The sequence below is a fragment of the Pelodiscus sinensis genome, chromosome 33 (assembly GCF_049634645.1).
Source record: "Pelodiscus sinensis isolate JC-2024 chromosome 33, ASM4963464v1, whole genome shotgun sequence".
Lineage (NCBI taxonomy): Eukaryota > Metazoa > Chordata > Testudines > Trionychidae > Pelodiscus > Pelodiscus sinensis.
The window spans coordinates 11,389,001-11,416,495 of record NC_134743.1 but is presented as its reverse complement, the minus strand read 5'-3'; the positions used below and the strand labels follow the sequence as shown (position 1 = coordinate 11,416,495).

General features: G+C 45.8%; 1 protein-coding gene across 1 annotated transcript in view; it reads right to left on the bottom strand.

Annotated features, from left to right (window-relative positions):
* The window catches only part of LOC142823382 (maestro heat-like repeat-containing protein family member 7), a 1,101,711-nt gene that overhangs the window by 44,413 nt on the left and 1,029,803 nt on the right, over nt 1-27,495 (bottom strand). The window lies entirely within an intron of this gene.

The window sequence follows — 27,495 nt, the reverse complement described above, 5'->3', positions numbered from 1 at the left end:
CCGCAGCGCTCACCTGCCCTCACGCCCCACGCTCCTGCTTTTCCCTCCCTGCGTTGTTCGACCCAACCCTCACCCAGGCATCCACCCAGTTCACCCCGATTCTCACCCCTTTTTAAACTTGTTCCTAAGAAACCCCGATCGGTTCCTGGGAAATTCCCAACAACTCTTATCAGTGGTGCCCGTTACATACCAGCTGGGTTTTCCCTGTGATATTTACATACCCCCTGCCTCCTTTTTTCGCCCCTCCCATTTTTTCCTCCCCTGTTCATTTTGGTTCTGGACATACAACACTCCAGTCGTCTGAAGAAGTGGGCTATGCCCAGGAAAGCTCATGATCCCATTGACACGGTTTGTTAATCTTTAAGGTGACTATATGTTGTGTTTTAAGTTTTTCCTGTTACAGACTCACTCAGCTACCCCTCTGAAACACGTGGGCTCTGTCTACACTGCAGGCTTCTTGCACAAGAACTGTTTTGCAGAAGAGTTCTTGTGCAAAAGGTCTTCCATACGAGCGCGTCCACACTGCCATGTGCTTTTGCAGAAGAGATGTGCTTTTGCACAAGAGCATCCATGGCAGTGTCGACACTCTCTTGCACAAGAAAGCTCTGATGGCCATTTTAGCCGTAGGGGTTTTTTGCGCAAGAAATTCATGTTGCCTGTCTACACTGCCGCCTTCTGGAAGAGCTCTTGTGCAAGAGGGCTTATTCCTCGTGGGGAGAGGAATAACTCTTCCGGAAGAAGCCCTGTTTGCTGATGCTGTACTGTAATACTTGTGCAAAAACACGCACGCAGTGTAGACACTCTGCAAGTTTTTGCGCAAGAACAGCTGTTCTTGTGCAAAAAGCCTGCAGTGTAGACATAGCCTTAGAGGGGCAACCCCAACAGTCATTACTAACAAGGAGTCCTGTGGCACCTTGAAGATTTATTTGGGCATCAGCTGTTGCGGAGGAAAAGCAGGTCCAAGTGTTTTTTACCCCTGGAAGCGGATGCCCAAATACACATGTTAGTCTTTAAGGTGCCCCAGGGTGCCTCTGTTTAAACAAGTGGAAGAGAAGGGCCTGTGTGCACCTCATAGGATGCCAGGCTAGACTGAAGATCACAATGGCCCTCTCTGGCCTGGAAGTTAATGAATGGTTGCATCTGGCCAGGCTGGCTCTCTTTATGCTTGCATTAACTAACTGGGTTATTTGCAGGTGTTGTACTCAGTCCAGCTGTGTCGGAGCGCCTGCTGCTGGAGGAGAACGCAAAAGTTCTGTTACCTGGTTTGTAAGTCTGGAGCCTTCTCTACTGCATGAGGTACAAGCCACCTGGCTCTTCGCTAAAGTTGCAGAGCCGAGTCACTATCGCTGGATGTGGTCTCCGTGCCCAGAGTCCCCAGAGACCACAAACCAGATAAGATTCGAAATCGCCCAAGCAGATTTTTTGCGTAACAACATGCAATAATAGTTGCCAGCGAACAGACTCAGCGCTGCGCCGCTACACTTTATGGAAGCCGTGGCAATGTCCTAACACCCACTGAGCACCATCCAGTGCCCCCACACAGTCAGCTGGTGAACACCATTAGAGGTGAACTTTTATACATTCCTGATGTATCAGGTTGCTACCCCCTGTTACCTGGTTACCGTCCCTTACCTTGCAGAAGGGGGCTTACTTCCTAGTCTTCATACTGTCAACTTACTATCTGTTATGCTGTCAACTTTGACCTGGTCCTGAACATAGGTCGGTATGTACTTTATTTGTGGGAGGTAAATGGTACCAAGATGTTCCTTAGGACAATCCACAGAACTACAGACCGGTCAGCCTTACCTCACTCCCCGGAAAAATCATGGAGGGGATCCTCAAGGAATCCATTTTGAAGCACTTAGAATAAGGAAAGGGATCAGGAGCAGTCAGCATGGATTCACCAAGGGCAAGTCATGCTTGACGAACCTGATTGCTTTCTATGACGAGGTAACTGGCTCTGTGGACATGGGGAATTCAGTGGATGTGATATACCTGGACTTATTCTTGCCAGCAAGTTAAGGAAGTATGGATTGGATTAATGGACTGTAAGATGGATAGAAATCGGGCTAGACTGTTGGGCTCAATGGGTAGTGATCAACAGCTCGATGTCGGACTGGCGGTCAGTTTCAAGCAGAGTACCTCAAAGACCGGTTCTACGGTCAGTTTTGTTCAACATCTTTATTAATGACTGGATGAGGGGATGGATTGCACCCTCAGCAAGTTTGCCTATGTCACTAAGCTAGGGGGAAAGGTAGATACATTGGACGGTAGGGTATATGGTGCAGAGTGTCCAAGACATATTGGAGGATTGGGCCAAAAGAAATCTGATGAGGTTCAACAAGGACAAGTGCAGAGTCCTGCACTTGAATGGAAGAATCCCAAGAATTGTTATAGGCTGGGACCGACTGGCTAAGTAGCAGTTCTGCAGAAAAGGACCTGGGGGTTACAGTGGATGAGAAGCTGGATATGAGTCAACAGTGTGCCCTTGTAGCCAAGAAGGCTAATGGCATATTAGGGTGCATTAGGAGGAACATTGCCAGCAGATCTAGGGAAGTGATTATTCCCCTTTATTGGGATGTGGTGAGGCCACGTCTGGAGTATTGTGTCCAGTTCTGGGCCCCCCACTACAGGAAGGATGTGGATGCATTGGAGAGGGTCCAGTGGAGGGCAACAAAAATTATTAGGAGGCTGGAGCACATGACTTAGGAGAGGCTGAGGGAGTTGGGCTTGTTTAGTCTGCAGAAGAATGACGGGGGATTTGATAGCAGCCTTTAACTATCTGAAGGGAGGTTCCAAAGAGGATGGAGAGAGACTATTCACAGTGGTGACGATGGCAGAACGAGGAGTGATGGTCTCAAGGTGCAGTGGGGGAGGTGTAGGTTGGATATTAGGAAAAACTCTTTCCCTAAGAGAATGGGGAAGCACTGGAATGGGCTAACTAGGGAGATGGTGGAATCTCCATCCCTAGAGGTTTTTAAGTCCTGGTTTGACACAGACCTGGTTGGGATGATTGAGTTGGGATTGGTCCTGCTTTTGGGCAGGGGGCTGCACTCGATGACTCCTGAGGTCTCTTCCAGCCCTGGGATTCTATGATTCTAAGGCAAGGGACTTCTTTTATTTGAGAGCCCCAATTCCTTCAACAGCAGTATAGCTCTAATCCATGGAGCTCCTGAAGAGCAGCTCTGCATCCCTTTCTATGGCAGCCCAACTGTCCTTGGAACTGGTCAGACCAGTGTGACATCCTCCTGTTTAGGCATAATGAGCTAACGTGTCCTTCACTCCCATGCACCAACTTTGCCACTTATCAACTATGTTTTTAATTTGTTCGAAGGGAAAGCTGAATGAAGCCAAAATTAATGAGTGTTTTAACTTGTAACAAAATACAGGACTGTGTAGCCCTTTAAAGACTAACAAGATGATTTATTAGATGATGAGCTTTCGTGGGCCAGACCCACTTCCTCAGATCCACTATTTGATCTGAGGAAGTGGGTCTGGCCCACGAAAGCTCATCATCTAATAAACCATCTTGTTAGTCTTTAAAGTGCTACATAGTCCTGTATTTCGTTTCAGCTACACCAGACTAACACGGCTACATTTCTATCACTGTCCTAACTTGTGTTTCTGTTCCCAGGAAATGTTGAAACGGTAGATTCCTAGGGACTGTCAAGTAGAAAGATTGACCCAAATTAGTTACTTGTTTACTTTCTTTGGCTCCACTGGAATCTTACAACAGGGATTAACTAGCTCCATTCATATCTATAATTAACACAAACAAAATCTATGTTTAGTGACAGGTAAGGTTTCCTGAGCACATGTCTAACAATCCAGACATTTAAAATCAGAAGTTAGTGGAAGGAGGCTGAAAAAGGTGAGGCTTTCGAGAGAAAAATTGCCCGAGAAAGGGTTATTTTGAACTCCAATTTACTCTGTACCAACCCATTTTTCCATTAAACCAACCTAAAGTACTATAAATAGGACTCAAAGTTTATGTCCTATGTTTTAGTTTTTGTCATAAACACCACAAGAAAAAAATATAAAGCAAATGGGAAAAAAGGGAGGATGCGAGTTATGAAAAAGCAAACAGTTGATAGGAGAAGCTAAAATTGGTGGAAAAAATCTATAACCAGTAACATAAAGGATAATTAGGAAATGTTTAAATATATCGGGAACAAAAGAAATCAGAGGAATGGTAAAGATCCATTACTGTATAAGGCTGGTCAAATTGCCAATCATGATGAAAAAAAGAAACTTCAGCAACCTGCTTGGAATTTAATGCGTTGAACTACACACAAGCCATAAAGATTGGATGTCTTTCTAAAACATATGTGGTAGCTCAACCGAGGGATGTTAAATTGCGCTTAATCAGCTAATCCAGTAGTTGGTGGAATTTCCATCGACTACTCAATTAGTCAATAAGGGTATGTCTACATTAGCTCGTTAATTTGAGCTAGGTAGGCAAAGCAGGCAACCGGAGTTGTAAATGAAGCCCGGGATTTAAATAGCCCAGGCTTTATTTGCATGTTCCCGTCCGGTCGCCATTTTGAAATTCCACTAGCCCGAAGTAACTGCCGCGCGGCTATAGAATGAGATGTAACAGTTAATTCGAACTAAGGACTTAGTTCGAGTTACCGTTTCATTGCCACATGTAGCTGGCAGGAAGGGACCTCGAGAGGTCGAGTCCAGCCCCCTGCCCTCATGGCAGGACCCAGTACTGTCTAGACGAGTGTTTCTTAAACTTTTTAAGACCGAGGAACACCAAACAATTTTTTTTTTTAATGAGGATTTTTTGTTGACTCCTGAGGTCTCTTCCAGCCCTAGGATTCTATAAATGTGCTTGGTACCTGTGCCTGGACCTTTATGCTTGATCTGGCTTATACTATTTCTCTTTCCTGCCTGCGGTTCCACTGAGCCAAAGTCTTGCTTCCTAGATTTCAGGCCTGTTGCTGTTTTTATGTTACCGGCCTTTATTCGGGCCTGCTGATTTTATGTTACCAACCCGCAACTTACTACAGAGGCAACTGAGTCCCAAAAAGGAGGAGCAGCTTGTTCAAAAACACAGCAAGCCAGTGGCAGCGCTAGGAATAGGACCCGTATGTCCCAACTCCCTGTCCCCTGCTGTACTAACCAGACCAAAATACTTTGACCACCAGGGTCTGAAGCCCCACAGACAGGGGCCACGGATGGGGAGGGGAAGAGGCAAAGGGGGCAGTTGTCTCGGGAGCTGATGATTTAAAAGGGTCCAGGCCTCTGGGTCACTGTATCGACTATTATGGCAGCCGCCACTGCCAGAGACCCGGGCAAATGAAATCAATCCTAGAGCTCTGTCTGGTGCATGGTGGGTGGTGCTAAGGCCTGATTGGCCCTAGCCTTGTCCCTCCTACCTTTAGCTTTGCCCCTTTGAGGGGGTCTAGAGCCTTGCCCCTTTGAGGGGGTCTTGAGCCGACCCCCTCCCATACATTACCCAGGGCCCGACAACGTCTGTCACCAGCCCCGTTGACATGAATGTGCCCCAAATCCTTCAGACCCAGTACAGTTCCCCCCTCCTCCCCCCCTCCCCCCGGATCCTTAATTCTTCTCTTGTCATCTGATTGCTTCAAGCATTGTTACAGGCTGGGGACCGACTGGCTAAGCAGCAGTTCAGCAGAAAAGGACCTGGGTATTCCAGTGGATGAGAAGCCGGAGATGAGTCAACAGGGTGGCCTTGTAGCCAAGAAGGCTAATGGCATATTAGGGGGCATTAGGAGGAGCATTGCCTGCAGATCCAAAGAAGTGATTATTCCCCTTTATTCGGCTCTGGTGAGGCCACATCTGGAGTATTGTGTCCAGTTCTGGGCCCCCAACTACAGGAAGGATGGGGACGCATTGGAGGGGGTCCAGGGGAGCTTGACCAAAATGATTCGGGGTATGGAGCACATGACCTATGAGGAGAAACTGGGGGATTTGGGTTTGTTTAGCCTGCAGAAGCAAAGAGTGAGGGGGGATTTGATAGCAGCCTTCAACTTCCTGAAGGGAGGTTCCAAAGAGGATGGAGAAAGGCTGTTCTCAGTAGTGACAGATGGCAGAACAAGGAACAATGGTCTCAGGTTACAGCGGGGGAGGTCTAGGTTGGATATTAGGAAAAACTATTTCCCTAGGAGGGTGGGGAAGCACTGGGCTGGGTTCCCTAGGGAGGTGGTGGAGTCTCCATTCCTAGAGGTGTTTAAGTCTCCGTTTGACAAAGCCCTGGCTGGGATGATTGAGTTGGGATTGGTCCTGCCTTGGGCAGAGGGCTGGACTTGATGACTCCTGAGGTCTTTTCCAACTCTAGGATTCTATGATTCATCCGTGCGATGTCACTGGAGTCGCAGGGAGGTACACTGTGGGCGAAAGCCCCGATCTTGCTTCTGGTTTTGTACAGGCGGCCGTGAAAGTAACTTTACAGTTTCTCACAGGTACTGTCCTATTGCAGCCCAGGTCTTTGCAGTTCTTGCTGGAGCTGCGCACCAGGGCACTTTCACCTCTGTGTTCAGGATTCAGAGTTATCTCTTTTCCCAAAGATCTTCCCTGGAGCTGTTCAGAGAGAGCTTGCTCCCTCTCGCCACAGTCTCTCTTAAGGCAACCATGTTCTTCAGAGCCTCTGGCCTGACGTGGAACGGGACGGGGGACACCACAGAAGAGGCCAAATTCGCCGGGGGAAACACTCCAAGGAAATGGATGCTAAAGAGGGTCCATTCGCCAAGACTCATGTGCAGGGCCTCTTTGATTTCAGTGTTGTCACTGTAGACCAGCGCGCGCCCGTTGAGATTATGGTCCCTGAGCCTCTGTTTGTACAGCGGGACGTTTTCCTCCTTCAAGCCGATTGTGTCCATCTGGAAGAGAAGTGGGAGCACCCGTTAGTGCCGTGCATCTACTGAACATGTCGCCAAACACGTTTTTAGGAAGGGTCCGCTAGAGCTCCCAAGAGGAACCTGTCTGGGCTTGCTCAGATTCTAGCAAACAAGGCGGGCCAGCCGGCTGTGGGGCCAGGTATGGTACCCTGCACACCCCACTGCCGTGTGCTTGGATTCTGTTAGGGGCACCGCTGAGCAAGTTGGCACGGCAGGGGAAATAGCATGCTCTCTGCAGGCAAAAGCTAGCAATGCAGGGACCACTGGAGGGGTGTGTTGAAATGAAGAGGGAAGGTTTCCTGACCCTGCTTGTAGGCTGGAGGGAAGCATGCAGTCAGCCTGACGGGGGTGGAGTTGGGCCTCTCGACCTAAGGCTATATCTACACTGCGGGCCTTTGCAGGCAGAGAGTATGCTAATGAAGCACTCGTTAGCAACTTCTTGGCACTCATTAGCATGCTCTCTGCAGGCAAAAGCTAGCAGTGTAGACATAGCCTCAGGGTTCTTGTGTGTTATTCTGGATAAGGGGTATTACGCTGCAGGCCTCCAGCAAGAGTATTTATGTTTTTGCCTCTCTTCTCTCTGGAGTGCATAACAGACAGCTACGGGTCTCCCAGTCTTAAAACCGACCCAAGTCACTTCAGAGTGTAAAGGATGAACCCGGGGAGAGCCAGCCAATGGCTTCGGGGTTGGAGGAAAGAGCTGCAAGCAACCGAGTTGTTCCAAGAAGAAATTTTTTGTGCAAACCAAGAGTCAGGAGCAGCAGAAAGTGGGGGAACTAGCAGAGCCCGGACTGTGGCCTTGCCCCCTACATCACCCTTTCCCCCTCATCCTCACTCTGCCCATTCCCCCTCATGTGCCCCCCCTACTCCTGAGGCCTCAAACCCACACTGTGCCTTCCCCGAAAGCCCCCATCCCACACCGCCTGTTCCCCTCAACATCCTACCCCCACTAGTTCTCGCTCCTCTCCCTCCAGTTATGCACCAGTTATGTGGGACAGTTTTCTCTCAGCTCTGGGGCCCGTAGTCAGGGCTGTCCCTAGGCCCATGGGAAATATGTAGCTGCAAAGGGCACCGGAAAATTTGGGCACCAAATGTTTGAGTTCCCCAATGCAGCAGCCATGTGTTCTTGTATGTCTGAGGATATGCCTCTGCCGGTTCGTCTCTGGGGACGCTGTGTCCTGTCTGCTGCAGGGCTTTTCCCTTCGCCCTCCCACACGTGCTCCTCTCAGCTGGCAGTGTAATCCACACACCTAGTGTGTGTGGTTCACTGTCCCTTCGTGTGGCAATTGGACCTCTTACAGCCAGAGATAAGAACAAGGGAGCTCTACATCCTAAGCTGGGAGCCAGCTGCCTTCATGGCTCCAGCTGTCGAGGCCTCTAGGGGTGTGTCTAAACTACATGGCTCCATCAATGGAGCCATGTAGATGAGGCTGATCGGCAGAGGGAAATGAAGCCGCGATTTAAATAATCGCGGCTTCATTTAAATTTAAATGGCTGCCGCGCTCTGCCGACCAGCTGATGATCAGCTGTTTGTCGGCAGATCGGGGCAGTGTGGACGCTCCCGTCGACATGAAAGCCCTTTGTCGACCTCCCCCTGATGCCTCGTGGGATGAGGTAAGGAGAGTTCTTAACACTTAGGACTCAGTTCTGCCATTCTGGCATGCTGATTGTTCCCCTTGACTTCAGTGGGAGCTTTGGATGCTCAAGGATGCAGCTGGACTGAAGGATTAGAGCTAGAATCTGATCAGTGATATTCGTGTAAAACCAGGGTAATGCCCCTGACTTCAGTGGCATTATTTTGGATTTACACAAGTGTAACAGAGACCAGAATCTGATTCTGGATATTTATATCTGACAGTGCGACCTACATTACTTAGACCTCGGGCAAGTCAGTGAAAATTCTGACAACACAATCTTTCAGTGAAATGCTCTTGTATAAGGAAGCACATCTTTTTTATAAATAGACTCTCCAAAGAACACAATGGTGCCCAATCCTCTGGCTGCTGAAGCATGCATAAACTATTAGCAAAACACTGAAGTTATGCAGCCTACATCAAGATGTCTAGAACCTGGAAAAGTTTGCTGCACACGTCATTCTCTGTTCTATGTGTACTAGTTCAAAATCTTTTCAATGGGTATTTCCAGCTATGGGCAGAGTCATGGACTCCAGACACAGAGTTCCATGATGGGATCCATGATATACATTAACTTTACAGTAAGTTGTTGAGGATCTTAGCTCTGCCTGGCCCTTTAGCTACCAAGTGGGAGCTTATGGCAGTACTCACCAACTGCCTCTTTTTCATCCTACCCATCTCAAAGAAAGTAGGAGGCAACTCTTTCTCATCAGGCCACATTTGCTCTTATTTAAACTGAAATCAGTAGAGCTGATCAATATTTAGTTTGGTGTAAGGAAGAACAGAATTTAGCCTATAGATAGACTCACATTCACTATGCACAGAATGATCAAGCTGCTTGGGGCATCAGAACAAACAGAATGGCTCCCTCTAGGTTCTGCATATTTATTTCCACTGGGCAGAGTCTGAGTGGCTCTCCTCAGAGATAAAAAGAAGAAATGTTCTTTTTTGAAAATTTTTTTGAAGAGAGTTCAGGGAACTCTTTTATAGAATCATAGAACGATAGGGCTTGAAGAGAATTCAGGAAGTCATCGAGTCCAACCCCCTGCTAAAAGCAGAACCAATTCCAACTAAATCATCTCAGCCAGGGCTTTGTCAAGCTGGGACTGAAAAACCTCTAGGGATGGAGATCTCACCACCTCCCTCAGTAACCCATTCCAGTGCTTCACCACCCTCCTCGTGAAATCGTTTTTCCTAAGATCCACCCCCCCACACACAACTTGAGACCACTGCTTCTTGTTCTGTCATCTGTCACTACTGAAAACAGCCTCTCTCCATCTTCTTTGTGTCCCCTTGTGCTGGGGTTTTCCTAAGCCTGGGTTCTGACCCACCAGTTAGGTGTTTCTGTTATTCTCTTCCCTTAAGAATCTCCATCATTCGAGGTTTTTAATGCCAGGCTTGGCAAAGCCATGGCTGGAATAATTTAGTTGGGGCTGGCCCTGCTTTGAGCAGGGGGTTGGACTATATGACCTCCTGAGGTCCCTTCCATCCTTAATCCATGATTTTATGATTTGTGCACTCCTAATGAAATGGAAAAGCTCTCCTAGGTCAATATTCAGAAAGGCTTTGTAAGAAATAGACACCGATTCTACAGCCAGTGTTTTCCCACTAGCTAGTAAATTCTATGTATCTATCTCATAGCAGGGGACATTTTATGCCAGTGGTGGACTGAGATCTAGTTTTTCCAGTATAGTTAACACTACATGGACAGGAAAGAAAATCATCAGCGCAGTAACCAAATTCAAGAGGACCAGTGAGAACTGATCACCTCTCGTAAAAGGAATGAATTAGTATTGAGTTAAGCTCTGTGTATGGAAACTCATTCACCAAAGACTTCCTGCTCTTCAGACATAAACAGAATAGTTTGAAGAGCTGAGGGGAGGGGAGTTAGGTGCAACGTTGGTATGAAAATAAAGTTATAAAAGGAGCTGGGCTGGGGAGACTTCTCTGCTCTAAATAAAAAGAAATGCTCCTCTCTGTCATTTGCCACTCAGCATGGGAGAAGCTGTCCAGGAAAGAGAACACAGCACCGGACCCCAAACTGCATGCAATGTGCTAGACAGCTGCCATCAGACAGTCTACAGAAGCCCTCACATACACAGAGCCAGACTCATCTCTCATGTAACTCCTTTGGCTTTGATGGAGTTACGTACACCAGAGGTGAATCTGGTCCCTGGGACTTGTATAGACAAGGGTCTCTTTTTGGAGACATATAAATCTTTTGCTATATGGAAGTTAAATGCTTTGGAGAGGGATTTTAGTGACAATCAAACCTATTTAAAAGAAACGTTTGGGAGGGATTTTCTGGTACTAACTTTGTCCATTCTCCTGCTTTGCCAACAGCTACTAGAGACCTGGCTCAGTTCAGGGCAGGAGTGGGAGAGAGAAAGGGCCTTGCAGGCCAGTGTCTGGCTGCTAACTGCCTATCAGGAGATAGTTAATAGCACAGTGAGTATAGTTCTACTCTTCCTTGAGCTGACTTCCCAACTTCTATCAAATCTGACATTCAACGTGAATGCATGAGAAATTCTACTAGGCCTGCAGCTGGGGCCTCAAAGTGAGTAAGATCCCTCTGCTTCCATAAGAGAAAGGTTTCCATAATAGTGCTGTGACAGCACTCAGGCCAGACTGTAAGAAACAGGGCAGGCAGTTCCCCAGACTAGTGATTTTATAATTAGATTCACCAAACCAGTAAGAAAAGAGCTTCTACTCTGGTTAACAAAATACCAAACAATAGTACCCTTTAGGCATTCCAGACCTTGGTTCCCATCTAGACAACTAAGTCTAATATAATCACCAATCACAAAGGACTAGACACTTATCCTTAGGTTAATATGAATCACAGGTCTTCCCTAAATATCAGCCAATCCTTAATAACGGAATATCAGATTTGTTGTTAAAAGGAAAAAGAAGAGAGTTACAAATGGTTAAGTGATAGATATTTGTTAAAATGACTTTCACTTTTCATAGTTCAGGATCACAACCATGGTGGAATAAACGGCTGGCTTGTAAAAGTCTCTCTGGAATCATGCTAACCGGTCAACATCCAAAGCCAGTTTAGATGCAAAGGCTGTTAGTTTTTCCATGCATTTCCCAGACTATTCCAAATAATTATTTGGAAGATCTATGTCCTATGGCTTACACGTCCCCTGTTCAAAGTTTAAGCAGACTGGAGAGAGAAGATCAGTCCCATAACTTGTCTTTTATAGCTATTCTAGCCGGTTGGCAAGCCTCCTCACAGAAATTGTCGAAGCAGGATCTCTCCCTGAGAAAGAATAGGTCATGCAGATCTCCTGTCGTACTTTGTTTTGAAGTTAATTTTCTATTTCCTACGCATACACTGGTAAATGGGTGATAGTCATTCACATAAAGTAATTAGCCGATCGTAGTCTTCCATTACAACACAGATAGTTAAGCTGAAGGCAATGTACAAACTAGTTTCTTGTACTATCTTATATCTTTGATCTTAAGGTTAACTGAAGACAGTTGCATATAATTAAGGCAATTAAGACATGAAAAGGAATTGGAATCTACAAGCTAATTTGGTTATGTTAAACTTCTAGCAAGATATAAATACAGACAATAATACATAACATCTACCTTTCATATCTATTACCAAAATGCATAATGTTGGTGATCGCTAGTCTAGGACTTTTCTTTGGGTACGTCTAGACTACAGGGTTTTGTCGACAGAAGTTTTGTCGACAGTATCTGTCGACAAAACTTCTGTCGACAAAGAGCGTCTAGACACATTCAGTTCTGTCGACTAAACAAGCTGCTTTGTCGACAAAACCCTGTAGTCTAGACACAACCCTACATGCAATAACACCTTCTGTCGACAGAACTCTGTCGACAGAAGGTGTTATGCCTCGTAAAATGAGGTTTACCAGCATCGACAAAACTGCTGAGTTCTGTCGACGTTATGTTGACAGAACTCAGCGGTAGTGTAGACGCAGGTATAGTTTTGTTGACAAAAGTCCACTTTTGTCGACAAAACTCAGTAGTCTAGACACACCCTTTGAAATAACATAGAAGTGACTTGTCTTGATACAATTGCAGTGCCGCTTGTTAAGTTATTGTGGTCACACATAGGTTGGCTGTGTCAGTGTCATAGATGCATTCCTATACTCTCAGGCTGTTAAAGTTGAAGCAAAATGCAGGACAATGTAGCACTTTAAAGACTAACAAGATGGTTTATTAGATGATGAGCTTTCGTGGGCCAGACCCACTTCCTGATCTGAGGACGTGGGTCTGGCCCACGAAAGCTCATCATCTACTAAACCATCTTAAAAAATAAATAAATAAATAAATAAATAAATCTTGTTAGTCTTTAAAGTGCTACATTGTCCTGCATTTGCTTCAGCTACTCCAGACTAACACAGCTACATTTCTATCGCTGTTAAAGTTGAATTTCTATTTCTATTTAATCGGATAAGAACATAAAACATGAATGGCCATTCTGGATCCCCCAGACAAATGGTTCATGTAGCCTGTCTTCTGACAGTGGTGGGTGTTATATGCATCAGAGGGAACAAACAGAACAAGGCAATTGTTGAGTGATCTCTCCCCTGTTGTCCAGTCCCAGCCCCAGGCAGTCAGAGATATAGGGACACCCATATCATGCATCTCTGATCATCTTATATGGCTCTATCAAACCCCCCTGTAAGCATCTCTTTTCTAAGATGAATGGTCCCAGTCCTTTTAACTTCTCCTTGTATGACTTGTCCCATATCCCATATCATTTTTGTTGCTTTTCTCTGAACTTTTTCCAATTATAACCTAACTTTATTTAAGTTGGAGGACTACAATTGCTTGCAATATTCAAGGTGTGGGTGTACCATGGATTTGAAACAGTGGCATGATGATATTTATCATATTATTATTCATCCCTTTTCCTAGTGGTTCCAAACATACCATTAGCATTTTTAACTGCAGTTGCATGTTGAACAGATGTTTTTAGAGGAGTATCCACAATGACTCTGAGATTTTTCTTGAGTGCTACAGCTAATTTAGACCCCATCAATTTGCATGTACAACAAGGATTACCGTATATACTCGAGTATAAGCCGAGTTTTTCAGCACAGTTTTTGTGCTGAAAAATGCCCCCCTCGGCTTATACTCGAGTCCGCATCTCAAACTGAGGCGGGCAAAGCCGCAGAGGCGCGGGACCCCCCCACCCCCGTGGCTGCGGCTTCAGTCCGGGAGCCTGTGGTCTGCTGGGGACGGTCCCCAGCAGACCACAGGCTCCCAGATTGAAGCGGCAGCAGCGGAGGTTCCCCGCGCCTCTGAGGCTTTGCTCTGGCAAAGCCTCAGAAGCGCGGGAACCCGCCCGGTGCCCCTGGTCTGCTGGAGACGGTCTCCAGCAGACCGGGGGCACCGGAGCAGCTTTCGCCCCGACTCATTTCCTACCCTAGGCTGCCTTATTTCCTACCCTAGGCTTATACTTGGGTCAATACTTTTTCCCAGTTTTTTGGGGTAAAATTAGGTGCCTCGGCTTATATTCGGGTCGACTTATACTCGAGTATATACGGCATGTTTTCCAATGTGCCGTACCCAGGTACAGTAATGGAGTTCACAATAAGGAAGGCAAATAATGTCCAGTATAGCCGGAGAACTTTCATTCTTCATTCTTTTAAAATTAGCCTCAGGAAACTTTTGATCAGTTTGGATCTCTGATTGGGCTGTTAGCACCATATACCTGTGCTTCACTTACGACATCGCGTCAGTGGGTGGTTGACTGTATCAACTGTCTTCTCAATATACAAGGTGAGGAGACCATGAGCAGGTGTAAGTAACTCTTCACTTTCTTTCATTGTTGTAATGACCATTTTTTCCATCTGTAATTCTTTCTGTCTTGTTAGCGACATTTATATAACAGAACGATTGGGGCCTTGTAAGTACATTGCTGGAAGAGAACTGCACGAATAATAAATAATCTGCAAATATTAGAGGGTGGACAAAATATAGCACACAGGCCAGATCTGCCCTTCTCCCCAGAATTTCTGTCTGGAGCGCTCAGCTGATTAGCAAGCATGCCAGCAGCATGTGTTCAGCTGCCCCTCTCCGACCTTGCTCCATCCTGTCTGCTGCTAGTGGTGTGTGGAGGGGAGGGGAGCAGGGAGACGTGCAGAAGTCAGGGTGACCCTTTTGCCCCTGTCATCATCTCTGCAGAGCAGAGTTTGGGGAGAGGGACACATACAATAGTGCTGCTCCAGTCTGAAGTATGGTGAGTAACGGAGTGCCTATCTAAAGAGGCACTGTTTCTAAGATTTCTCTGGCAGCCAGCATGTCCCCCTCTCTCTCTCTCTCTCTCTCTCTCTCACACACACACACACATTGTCTCACACACACTCTCTCCCCCGCCATATGCCCATATGCCCCCGCTCTGCAGAGTGGGGTGGGGAGAAGGAGATGACAGAGCAGGACAGCTTTCCCTTAAAGAGACAGTTCATGATTTAGAAGTGAGCGAAGAGCCTGGGTTTCCTACCTAAGCTTTTGGTCAGCCCCATCTCTTTTACAATGAGAGTTCAGTGGAGGGATTCTCCTCCAAATCAGAACCTCAGATCAATCTACATGAGTTGTGCTTGACTATGAGATTAGATTTAAATACTGAGAGCAGAGTGGCTACTGAAACCAGATATACAGAGAAAGATGCTCCACACAGAATACAGTGCCTGTTTAATCCTGTATGAATCACAATGAATCACATGCCATTACCGTGAACTTTCAGACATAGGGGCTACGTCTAGACTACATCCCTTTTTCGGAGGGATAAGGGATCTTTCGGAAAAGGCTTAATTTTCCGCAAGATCAGCATCTAGACTGGCGCTTTTCTCCGGCAAAGCTCCGTGCCGAAAAAAGCTGCAGCCATTTTTATGCTAATGAAGCAGGGGAGATTTAAATCCCCGCTTCATTAGCAATTGCGATACGTCTAATTTACATCCCTTTTCCGAAAAAGGGATGTAGTCTAGACATAGCCTGATGGTAAAATTCTGACTCCGTTAAAGTCAACAAGAATTTCGTCATTGGCTTTAGTGGGGCCAAAATTTCACACACAGCTGGTAATAACATACCCCATAGATCCTCCTGTATGATTATCTATGGATCAGAGGTTCAGTTTTATTAAATGTTGCCATACTTTTTCTCCTTTTCTCTATCCTAGGTCAGTGCACTAACCTGGGGTCAGCAGAGGAGGAGCTGAGTTGTCTCCGTGAGGCACTAACAACTCCAGACCCTGAGGCTCTGTTTCAAGCATCTTCCAAAATGGCTAAGGTAACAAACACTAGGTGACTGTCCTAGTGGCTGTGCACCATTCATTTTCCCTTGTCCAGAGGACTGGAAAAGGGCAAATCTAGTGCCCATCTATAAAAAGGGAAATAAGAACAACCCAGGAAACTACAGACCAGTTAGTTTAACTTCTGTGCCTGGGAAGATAATGGAGCAAGTAATTAAGGAAATCGTCTGTAAACACTTGGAAAGTGGCAAGGTGATAGGGAACAGCCAGCCTGGATTGGTAAAGAACAAATCATGTCAAACCAATCTGATAGTTTTCTTTGATAGGCTAACGAGTCTTGTGGATAAGGGAGAAGGGGTGGATGTGGTATACCTAGACTTTAGTAAGGCATTTGATACAGTCTCGCATGATATTCTTATCAATAAACCAGGTAAATACAACTTAGATGGGGCTACTATAAGGTGGGTGCATAACTGGCTGGATAACCATACTCAGAGAGTAGTTATTAATGGTTCACAATCCTGCTGGAAAGGCATAACAAGTGGGGTTCCACAGGGGTCTGTTTTGGAACCGGCTTTGTTCAATATCTTCATCAACGATTTAGATATTGATATAGAAAGTACGCTTATTAAGTTTGCAGATGATACCAAGCTGGGAGGGGTTGCGACTAATCTGCAGGATAGGGTCACTAATTCAAAATGACTTGGACAAATTGGAGAAATGGTCTGAGGTAAATAGGATGAAGTTTAAGACAAATGCCAAGTTCTCCACTTAGGAAGGAACAATCAGTTTCATACATACAGAATGGGAAGCGACTGTCTGGGAAGGAGTACGGCAGAAAGGGATTTAGGGGTTATAGTGGACCACAAGTTGAATATGAGTCAGCAGTGTGATGCCGTTGCAAAGAAAGCAAACATAATTCTGAGATGCATTAACGGGTGTTGTGAGCAAGACACGAGAAGTCATTCTTCCGCTCTACTCTGCGCTGGTTAGGCCTCAATTGGAGTATTGTGTTCAGTTCTGAGCACCGCATTTCAAGAAAGATGTGGAGAAATTGGAGAGGGTCCAGAGAAGAGCAACGAGAATGATGAAAGGTCTAGAGAACATGACCTATGAGGGAAGGCTGAAGGAATTAGGTTTGTTTAGTTTAGAAAAGAGAAGATCGAGGGGGAACATGATAGCAGTTTTCAGATATCTAAAAGGGTGCCATAAGGAGGAGGGAGAAAACTTGTTCATCTTGGCCTATGGGGATAGAACAAGAAGCAATGGGCTTAAACTGCAGCAAGGGAGATTTAGGTTGGACATTAGGAAAAAGTTCCTAATTGTCAGGGTAGTCAAACACTGGAATAAATTGCCCAGGGAGGTTGTGGAATCTCCATTTCTGGAGATATTTAAGAGTAGGTTAGATAAATGTCTATCAGGGATGGTCTAGACAGTATTTGATCCTGCCATGAGGGCAGGGGATTGGACTCGATGAACTCTCAAGGTCCCTTCCAGTCCTAGTATTCTATGATTCTATGATTGTTTTATGCTTTTGTGATGTCTTTCCACACTTGGAGCGAGCTATGGGAGTGAGGCATTCATGGGTAATCAGTAACATGCTTTTCATAGGTATATGCTATGAATGCCATGTAAAAAACAAACAGATTCCAGACAGTTGCATGAACATGCCCATGCATGTGCGCGCGCACATCCATCCATCCATCCATCCATCCATCCATCCATCCGGGGGAAAATATGTGAGCGGGACATCAAGCTGAGAAACCAGTCTTGGCACCTTGTGTGTTTACCTGAACCTATATTTGTGTGCATGCATCTCTTTGCATATTTTTATATTTTGTGAAAAGATGTCATGTACATAATAGAATATAAACTGGAAATTTACATCCTGTTTGTCCCATACAATGTTGTGCTAACTGTACAACCTAAGATCTAACCTGATATTATTAGTGTAGAATAGAGATGTGGTAGCTAGAAAGATTACAGAGAAAATTTTAATTGCAACTGCCTTGCCAGATATGAGCCCAATTAGCAATTTGCTGATGAATACATTATTTTCCAATACAGCTCTTAGGCCTCCTTTCTTAAAAGTACTGGAGCCGACTATCATTGCAATCTTTCCTGTTTTTGATCTGTCCACAGGTGGTTAGTAAGTACTTTCCCTCTGAACAAGCCACAGATTTTATTGAGGCCATACTGGATGGTATGCTGTCTGCTAGCCCCTCCTGTGCCACAGCAGCCGGTCTGTGGATGAAGATCATCCTGAAGGAGTGTGGAGGTGCCATGCTGGATGAGGTAAAATAGAAGCTGGAGAGGTTTTTCTGGCTAACCTGCAGGCTTTCAGGTCTTTGCCATCATTTGCAGTGAACACAAGTCTTGCTGTTTCTCCCCCTGGGATTGGAAGTTAATTCCATCTGTGTTCCTATCCTGAGTCAGGCAATGGGGGAATCAACAGCAGAAGACAGAGATAATCTAACGGTACATCTGCACTAGCTCGTTAGTTCGAGCTCGGTAGGGTAATGAGGGCAAGCGGAGTTGCAAATGAAGCCCGAGATTTAAATATCCCGGGCTTCATTTGCATGTTCCCTGGCGCCACCATTTTTAAATCCCCCTTACTCCAAACTCCGTGCCCGCGGCTACATGCGGCATGGACTAGGTAGTTCAAATTAAAGATCCTAATTCGAACTACCGTTACTCCTCATGGAATTAGGATCTTTAATTAGAACTACCTACTCCGTGCCGCGTGTAGCCGCGGGCACGGAGTTCAGATTAAGGAGGATTTTAAAATGGCAGCACCCGGGAACATGCAAATGAAGCCTGGGATATTTAAATCCTGGGCTTCATTTGCAACTCTGCTTGCCCTCATTACCCTACCTAGCTCGAACTAACGAGCTAGTGTAGCCGTACCCCAAGGGAAAAGGAAGATGCTTGATTAGTTGTCTATCTTGTTGTCACAGTTTCCAGCCATGAAAGGCTTGGAAAAATTAGACTCCGAGTAAAATGCAAAAAGAGAATATCCGGCCCCAAGAGACAAGCTAAGTGAACTACATCTTCGGGCCTCAGATAATGAGGGGTCTCTAAAAATACCCCCAAATTACTAGTTTTTACTTGCCTCTTTGCCTATGTATAGATAGATAGATAGATAGATAGATAGATAGATAGATAGATAGATAGATAGATAGATAGATAGATAGATAGATAACTTTATTATTTCTCTTTTCATTGTCCTTTCTGTTAGAATAATACATGTTTTTTTGGAAATGCAATGAGGCCTCTTTAACTTGACATAGCTTAGGGCCTCAGCATGTCTTAACCCGGTGTTGCAGCCAGGTATGGGCAGAGATATGCATAATTTTTGTGGATTAAATCTATGCAGCCATGTCTAAATACTTGTTTTTTGAAGGGAGGAATTTCTACAAGAACAGCAAATTGCTAAACGACTAAATAAAGGTTTTGGCTCTGCAGAATGAATGCAGAGAATGGAAAAGGGACATTTTTTCTGGTTTTATTCTGTCCAGGTGCCAGCTATCCTGAGGAGAATATACATTCATATGCCTACCATCAAGCAGGGTAGCTTGAGGCAGTTCCTGGTGGAGGCAGTGTCCATTCTAGCCCACCATCACCTAGAGGCAGTGATCTTCAGCCTCCTCACCAAACGTCTGCCGATGGACAGGTATATAGTGCTCCTTACAGTGTTCATTTTGGTAACCATGGATCCCACAGCTTCACTGGAAGATGTAAGGCTTCATTTAAGCCACAGACAGGTTGAGATAATTCCTAAAGGTTAATAGCTTGGGTCTTTCTGCAGAAAGGTCCAAGACCATGTCAAGGTGGGTGCAGGGAGAAATTAAGTTTCATTCTGTTTCCATTAATTAATAGTTGCTTTGGCATCCTAAAGACTTCCCTTTACTGGCATCACTGGAGTGGACTTTTGCCTCTCCAGACCCCTGAACTAACATCACCCTGGAAATTGCCAGTGACTGTTCGTTTTCTGGTAGCATGAAAGCTTCAAATCCAAATTCCTGGCTGATTAGCAAGGATAGGGCACCAGGCTTTTGGTATCAGGAAGGGTATGGCTGCTGGAATGGAGTTGTCATTCTTGGTACTTAAAGACAGGGCGGTAAGCATATCTATCATTTCATTCAAACATCCCTAGCTGAATTATCAGTCATCTGTGCTGGAATCTAAGAACATGAGAACGGCTGTAGTGGGTCAGACCAAATGTCCATCTAGCCCAGGATCCTGTCTTCAGACAGTGGCCAATGCCAGGTGCCCCATAGGGAGTGAACAGAACATGCCCATTCTGGCAAATAGAGGCCAGGGAATGCCATTTGTGAAGAGGTCATGGGCTAGCCACAAATATTTGTTCTCATAGTTGTACATCCAGTTAGTAGGAAGATCATTTTTCTTTCTTCAACTTGTCTCCCAGGCCCTAGATCTTTGGGCATCATATGCTCATGATTCCATATCTACTGAGAAGTAGGAAAACAGGAACTGTGATTAGAGCTCTGTGTCCTTTCCTTCTGAAGTCTAGCATTAATGGTTATGGTGCAGTAAGGCTAGGGTTGTGTCTATACAGCACCCTAAACTTGAAATAAGATGCACAATTTGCACTCCGCAAATTGCGTATCATATTTTGCATAGCCTATTTTGAAATGTGGCGCTTCTACACAGCACCAAATGTCGAAATAATGTGCTATTTCAAGCCATCCCTTATCCCTCATGCAACAAAGTTTATTGGGATGGCAAAATAGTGTGCCCATTATTTTGAAAAATATTTCAAAATAACGGGCTGCTTCTGTAAATGTGGGGTAGGTATTTCGGGATACCTCCAGGATCCCAAAATAGTCATGCACTGTAGAAATGTAACCTGAAATGTAACTTAACTTAGTTCTGTAACTAGAAACTCAATATGTAAAACATGAGGACCATATAAGGAGGACAGCACTCTGAACTTGCTCATCATAGGCAGGGCTTGACAAATAATACAATCTACTCATCCATGGCGTGTAGATTGTAACCTGGAAGAGCCGGGTTCGGGCGATCTGTGCATGCGCAGATCGCCGGACAGCGCGGCTGGTGAGCCCTGATCATAGTCAAGGAGAAAATGTGTTCTTTACTTGAATATGATGCATATAGTCAGAGCCACAAAAGTCTCCAGGGGTCACATATAACCTATGTTAAATTGCAGTAACACCACTGAGCTGTGGAGATCTCTGGGGACAGATCCCTTGCTCGCCCCTCAAGTCCTGAAGGTCCTAATCGAAAGAATAAAGACTCCAACAAGCCAAGAAGGAAGCATGACCTCAGAGACAGAAACTGACCTGCATTTAGCAGCTGCTGCACCTCTCACAGTAAGTTAGACGACAGACATGTATTTCTCTGCTTTGTGACAAACATGCTGATGGAAAGCTAGATGAGTGGTATAATATTGTCATCTGGGCACTTCTTTTCTGAAGTACTGTTTCCTGGATTCCAGCTGTGCTTTCTGTGGCAGATTTAGAGTATGTGGCTGATTCACTTCATAATATCTGGCAATTAGAAAGTCTTTGAATCAGATTTCTTACAGTGCTTTGCAAATGTTTTGTGCAACTCATAACATGCCTTGATAGGTCCTACACATTTTTACAGCTATGGGACGCTAAGGCACGCATGGAGTGAATTGCTCTCGGTCATTCATCAAGTTAGTGACAGGAGTGAGAATTTAGTCCAGCAGGTATCAGAAGGGGAGAGCGTGTGATAGTGTTAGGAAGAGACCTCTTCTTTTACCATGCTCTCCTTTCAGGCAACATGTGCCATCTTTGAAGTGGTGTCAGCATTGCAGTTGAGCAAAACTGTGCAGGAGCTGTTCCCGGAGTTGTTCACTGTTCTTCTGCAGCAGATCAGCCAAACCCTAGGACAAAAGATGCCTTTGCCCAGGATGAGACGCCGAAGGAGGTTATTTAGAAAAGGACAACAACTATGTGAGGGCAACCCTTGCAGGTAATTAGAAGAAAGGGAGCAAAACAAAGAGAATCCCAGTACATTTGTGTGACACTCCCCAGGAGTTCTCAGGGTTATGAGGCACCTTACCATCACCTGCTTTTAATATGAGAAAGTCTTGTTTGTGCTTGCTATAGGTCAGTTCCCTGAAACCACCAAGCTCTGGCAACACAAACACTACTATCTAGGCCTCCTCAGGCCTCAGTCTCTTTGTCCTCTCTTTCTGACTACAGCTTAGAGAATCTCTATCAACAGATTCTCCTCTAAGAGAAGTCTCCCTGCGATTTACGTGCATCTCCCCACCAATCGGCTTTCCCCCATCTCTTAGTTTAAAAACTGCTCTACAGCCTTTTAAATGTTTAGTGCCAGTAGTCTGGTTCCACCCTGGTTTAGGTGGAGCCCATCCTTCCTGTATAGGCTCCCCCTCTCCCAAAAGTGTCCCCAGTTCTTGATAAATCCAAACCCCTCTTCCCTACACCATCGTCTCATCCACGCATTGAGACTCTGAAGCTTTGCCTGCCTACCTGGTCCTGCGCATGGAACTGGAAGCATTTCCAAGAATGCCACCATAGAGGTCCTGGATTTCAGGCTCTTTCCTAGCAACCTAAATTTGGCCTCCAGGACATCTCTCCTACCCTTCCCTATGTCATTGAGACCTACATGTACCACGACCACCGGCTCCTCCCCAGCACTACACATAAGTCTATCTAGATGCCTCTAGCATTTTGTCTCTTTTGCTCTCTGTTTCCCTCAAACACTCCTGTGGATGTCCCTTTAGGCAGATTCCTTATTCATGGGAGAATAGGTTTGTTGATTCTATAGCCCCACTCTAGCCAGGCAATCAGGTACATTTCTATCCAATTAGGCTTTCTCTGGGGAAGCTAATTAGTACTAGTAGTTACCAGAGTGCTGACCCCAAGTACAAGCTCTCAGCACCCTGTCACATCTCGCTGGACATAGGGCCCCAAAATATCCATTAGTGATCACTAATCTCTCTGTGTCCCAGCTTTTGGGGTCTGATTGTGAATTTTTTCCATATTACTGTACTGTGCTAGTGCCCATACACCTTGCAGATAGGAGAAAGTGACTGCAAAATGTTGTCCATAGCAACACTAGTAATATGAGATGTATGAGACTGAAATACCTCCTGGGAATTAAGTCCTTCCAAAAACAGTGGTCCCCAGGATACTGTCAATGGATGAACTGTCAATGAACAACAGACCTGACAAGTAACTGGGGTTTCCTGACTGCTTAGGCTGTGCCTTTCTATTGGTTACTACAGTTCTGTGCCTCTTTTCCCCCAGGCTTTCTATTGAAGCATTAGAGGCTGTGCTTCTCAAGGCTATGAATGAGAAGCTGATACGAACTCTCTGGAAGCAGAAAACTTGGATGCTTCTTGAAAATCCGCAGACTCACCACGAGGGGGTGTGTTTGCTGGTGAGGTAAGAGATCTAGGAGACAGCACTTCATCCTCAGGGATCGGCAACAAATAGAGTGACTGACAGGGAACTTTCAGGTATAGCTTTGTGCGGGGTGCCCTGGGTGAGAAACACAGAGCTTCCATGCGTAGGTTTTAGAGTTGTATGGTCATAGCAGCTAAGCTTTTGAAGTGCACAGTCTGCCCCATAAGTGGTTCCTTTTGTCTTCCAGGGTTCTGCAAAGATCTGGACTAATAACAGTGGAGATCATACAGAGCCTCCTTCCCTGGGTAAATTCCCCATCAGAAAAGCAGCGAGTCACCAGCACAGCTTTCTTTGCTCAGGTATGAGCAGTTCCACCATTAGGCTGTTATCTGTTGTTTACCTTTCTCTGAGGAATTGTACAGTTCAGTTCATAGGAATTCATTTTAGATAGTAGAATGTGTCCTTTATAAGGAAATCTCATAAGGAACTTCATTATACCTTTCTTAATCATTTTCTCTTTGTTATTTTTGGGGCCTATACTAGCCTAGCCTAGCTGCCTATTCTAGTTGCTGGTTAAGAGAGAGTGAGCAAGATATAGATAGGCTACGTCTACATTGGCAAGATTTTGCGCAAATAGGATATGTCTACACTACAGCACTAATTCGAATTAACTTAATTCAAATTAGTTAATTTGAAATAAGCCAATTCGAATGAGTGCATTTAGACCTAAAAACTAATTCGAATGAGCATTTTGCTAATTCGAAATAGCATGTCCACATTGAGTGGACCCTGAACCGAAGTTAAGGCTGGCCAGAACCAGTGCCGTCAGGGCATCAGGTTAGGACTTAAGGTGTGGAGCTGCTTCCTCAGGCTAGCCGAGGGCTGTGCTTAAAAAGACCTGACCCCCACCCCGGACAGACAGTTCTCAGGATTCCCCGCTTGCATGTCTAACTCGATGGGGACATCAAAGCAGTCCTGTCTTGGAGTGCCCTGAATGCCCACACTCGGCACATTTCAGCACTCGACCATCAGCCCGGCTGCACTTGCTGCAGGCTGCCATCTGGGGGAGGTCAATCAGGGGGCTATCAGGATCCAGGAGGCCCTACAGGAAAGCTTCCACCCCGAGGAGCCCGCAGAGCCACCCCAGTCCTCCCCATCGGGGGCTCGTGCCCCATTCCTCCCTCACCTCCTTCCACTTACCCTTCCCGAGCCCCCTCTTCCTGATGTAAAAAATAAAGGACATATGTTCAAAAATAGAAACTCTCTTTATTTAACAAAACTGGGGGCGGAGGGGATTAACCTCTGGGGGACTGGGAAAAGGAGGTGGGAGAGGGGAAGAAAGAGGGTGGGAGAGGGGAGGTGGAAACCTGGGAGGAGGGAGCTGGAAGGGGGAAGCCAGGGGAAGAAGGAGGAGGGGAAGTATAAAACTATGGTACGCCATATCTTCAGAACTGTGTACAGATGTGGTCTTCTCACCTCAAAAACGATATGGCCTTGGAAAGGGTTCAGAAAAGGGCAAGTCCAATGATTAGGGGTTTGGAACAGGTCCCATATGAAGAGAGGCTAAAGAGATTGCGACTTTTCAGCTTAGAAAAGAGGAGACTGAGGGGGGATATGATAGAGGTCTATAAAATCATGAGTGGTGTGGAGAGGGTGCATAAAGAAAAGTTCTTCATTAGTTCCCATAATAGAAGGACTAGAGGACACCAAATGAAATGAATGGACATCAGGTTTAAAACTAATAAAAGAAAGTTCTTCTTCACACAAAGTTCTTCTTATAGTCAACCTGTGGAACTCCTTGCCACAGGAGGCTTTGAAGCCTAGAACTATAACAGAGTTTAAAGAGAAGTTAGATAAATTCATGGAGGTTGGGTCCGTGGAGTGCTATTAGCCAGGGGGTAGGAATGGTGTCCCTGGCCTCTGTTTGTGGAAGGCTGAAGATGGATGGCACGAGACAAATGGCTTGGTCATTGTCTTCGGTCCATCCCCTCTGGGGTACCTGATGTTGGCCGCTGTCGACAGACAGGCTACTGGACTAGATGGACCTTTGGTCTGACCCAGTACGGCCATTCTTATGTTCTTATGTACTAAGCGCAGGGCTCAGGGTCGGGGGTCTCACTGGAACAACTTGATTTTCATGCAAACCTGCTCCTGGGTTTGGATGTGGCCTTTGGTGGCCAGGCTGGCAGCTATCCTGCCCTAGACGGCTGCATTCCTGTGCCTAGTGTGGAGGTCGTGGACGCTGGAGGCCTCCCCCCAAACCTCGATAATGTCCACGATCTCTGCACTAGACCAGGCAGGCGCCTGCCTCTTGTGGCCCTGGGCAGGCTCCTAGGAGCCGCCAGCCTGGTCCTGGGAAGAGGCGGAGGGCTGGGTGGCAGCGGGTGGCTGGCTCATGCCATGCCAGGTGCAGGGTCTGCTGGCTGGGTGCTGGCAGGCTTGCCACTGGCACAGGCACTGTAGCCAGACCATGCCCCTTTAAGGGCTCTGGGGCTCGGAGAGGGGCAGAAAAGTTTCCCTGGTTTGGCCCAGAGTGGCCATCAGGGCAACCTGATTAGGGTTAGCCTCCAACTAGTTCGAATTAAGTGGCTACACAGCCCTTAATTTGAACTACACAATTCGAACGAGGCGTTACTCCTCGTAGAATGAGGTTTACCTAGTTCGAATTAAGCGCTCCGCTAGTTCGATTTAAATTCGAACTAGCAGTTTGTATGTATAGCCGCTATTAAAGTTCATTCGAACTAACGGCTGTCAGTTTGAATTAACTTTGTACTGTAGACATACCCATACTTTTAACGCAAGAGTTTTTGCGTTAGAATATTTGCGCAAGAGAGCGTCTACACTGGCATGTGCTGTTGCGCTAAGAGGCGCTTTTCTGCAAAATCATCCGTGCCAGAATAGACGCTCTCTTGCGAAAGAAAGCTCCGATGGCCATTTTAGCCATTGGGCTTTCTTGCACAAGAAATTAATGTGGCCTGTCTACACTGGCCTCTTGCGCAAGAACAGTTGCACAGGAGGGCTTTTTCCTGAGCGGGAGCATCATAGGTTTTGCGCAAGAAGCACTGATTTTAGACATTAGAATGTCAGTGTTCTTGTGCAAGAACTCCCCACCAGTGTAGACAGGCAGCTGCTTTTGCGCAAAATCATGCCAATGTAGATGTAGCCATAGAATTTGAATTACTAGACCTTTTCTGACAATTCCTAGGGCTAATACTGACCAACAGCTCCTGATTTTGGTCTAGCTCAGCAAATCTTCTAAATGAATCTAGTGTCCTAATACTATAAAATAAGCAACATACAAATACATTAACATCTATCTTAGATTCTCATGAATGTAGAATAATAGATTCATAGATCATTAGAACTGGAAGGGATCTTGAGAGGTCTTCGAGTCCAATCCCCAGCCATCACGGCAGGACCAAGCACAGTCTAGATCATCCCTGACAGGTGTTTGTCTAACCTGCTCTTAAATATTTCTAGTGATGCAAATTCCACAACCTCCTGAGGCAATTTATTGCAGGGTTTAACCACCCTGACAGGCAGGACGTTTTTCCTGCTGTCCAACCTAAACTTCCCCTGATGTAATTTAAGCTCATGGCTTCTTATCCTATCCTTAGAGGCCAAGGAGAACAATTTTTCTCCATCTTCCTTAAAACATCCTTTTAGAAACTTGTATTATCTGAGTACTTCAAAATGAGAATGTAGTATCTGAGTGCCTCAAAACTCTTTAAAAGTATGTATCCCTACAACACCCCTGTGAGGCAGGGAAACACTATTAGTCCCATTTTGCAAACAGGAAACTGATGCACAGAAGGCCTAAGTGACTTGCCCAACATCATCTAGGAAGTCTTTGAGGGTGCAGGAAATTGAACTGGAACCTCCTAAGTCCTAGGCTGCTGACCACTGGAGCATCCTCCCTCTCCACAGACTTGCTATAACGTCTGTGTCATATTTCACATTTACGCTAAGTCGCTATTTTAGAGGCTCATCTGGTGGTTCTAGGAATCTGTTTGTGCCCCCAAATCTTTCTACACCCCACCTAGGAAAGGAGTCACAAACGTGGGTTTTCAAGGTCTGCCTAGAGAGGCCTCATGAAAGCTGCCAATCAGAGCCCAGCTGGCTCAGATCTATGGAGCTACAGGGCTTTATTAGGTCAGTTCCTTTCAGGAAGTGGAGGGCCAAGAAAGGATGCTATTCTCTGGCCAAACCAATTCACAGGGGTTTATTTCAGGCAGCATTTTCTGAAGCTGAATTTGCAGAGAGAGAGTCCTTACGAGCCTTCAACATATAATTCGAGGGAGAAACTGAAAGTGGCCCCATAGGAAGAACCCAAGGAAAAAGTAGCAATAAACTGAAATGAAGCAATGACTCGC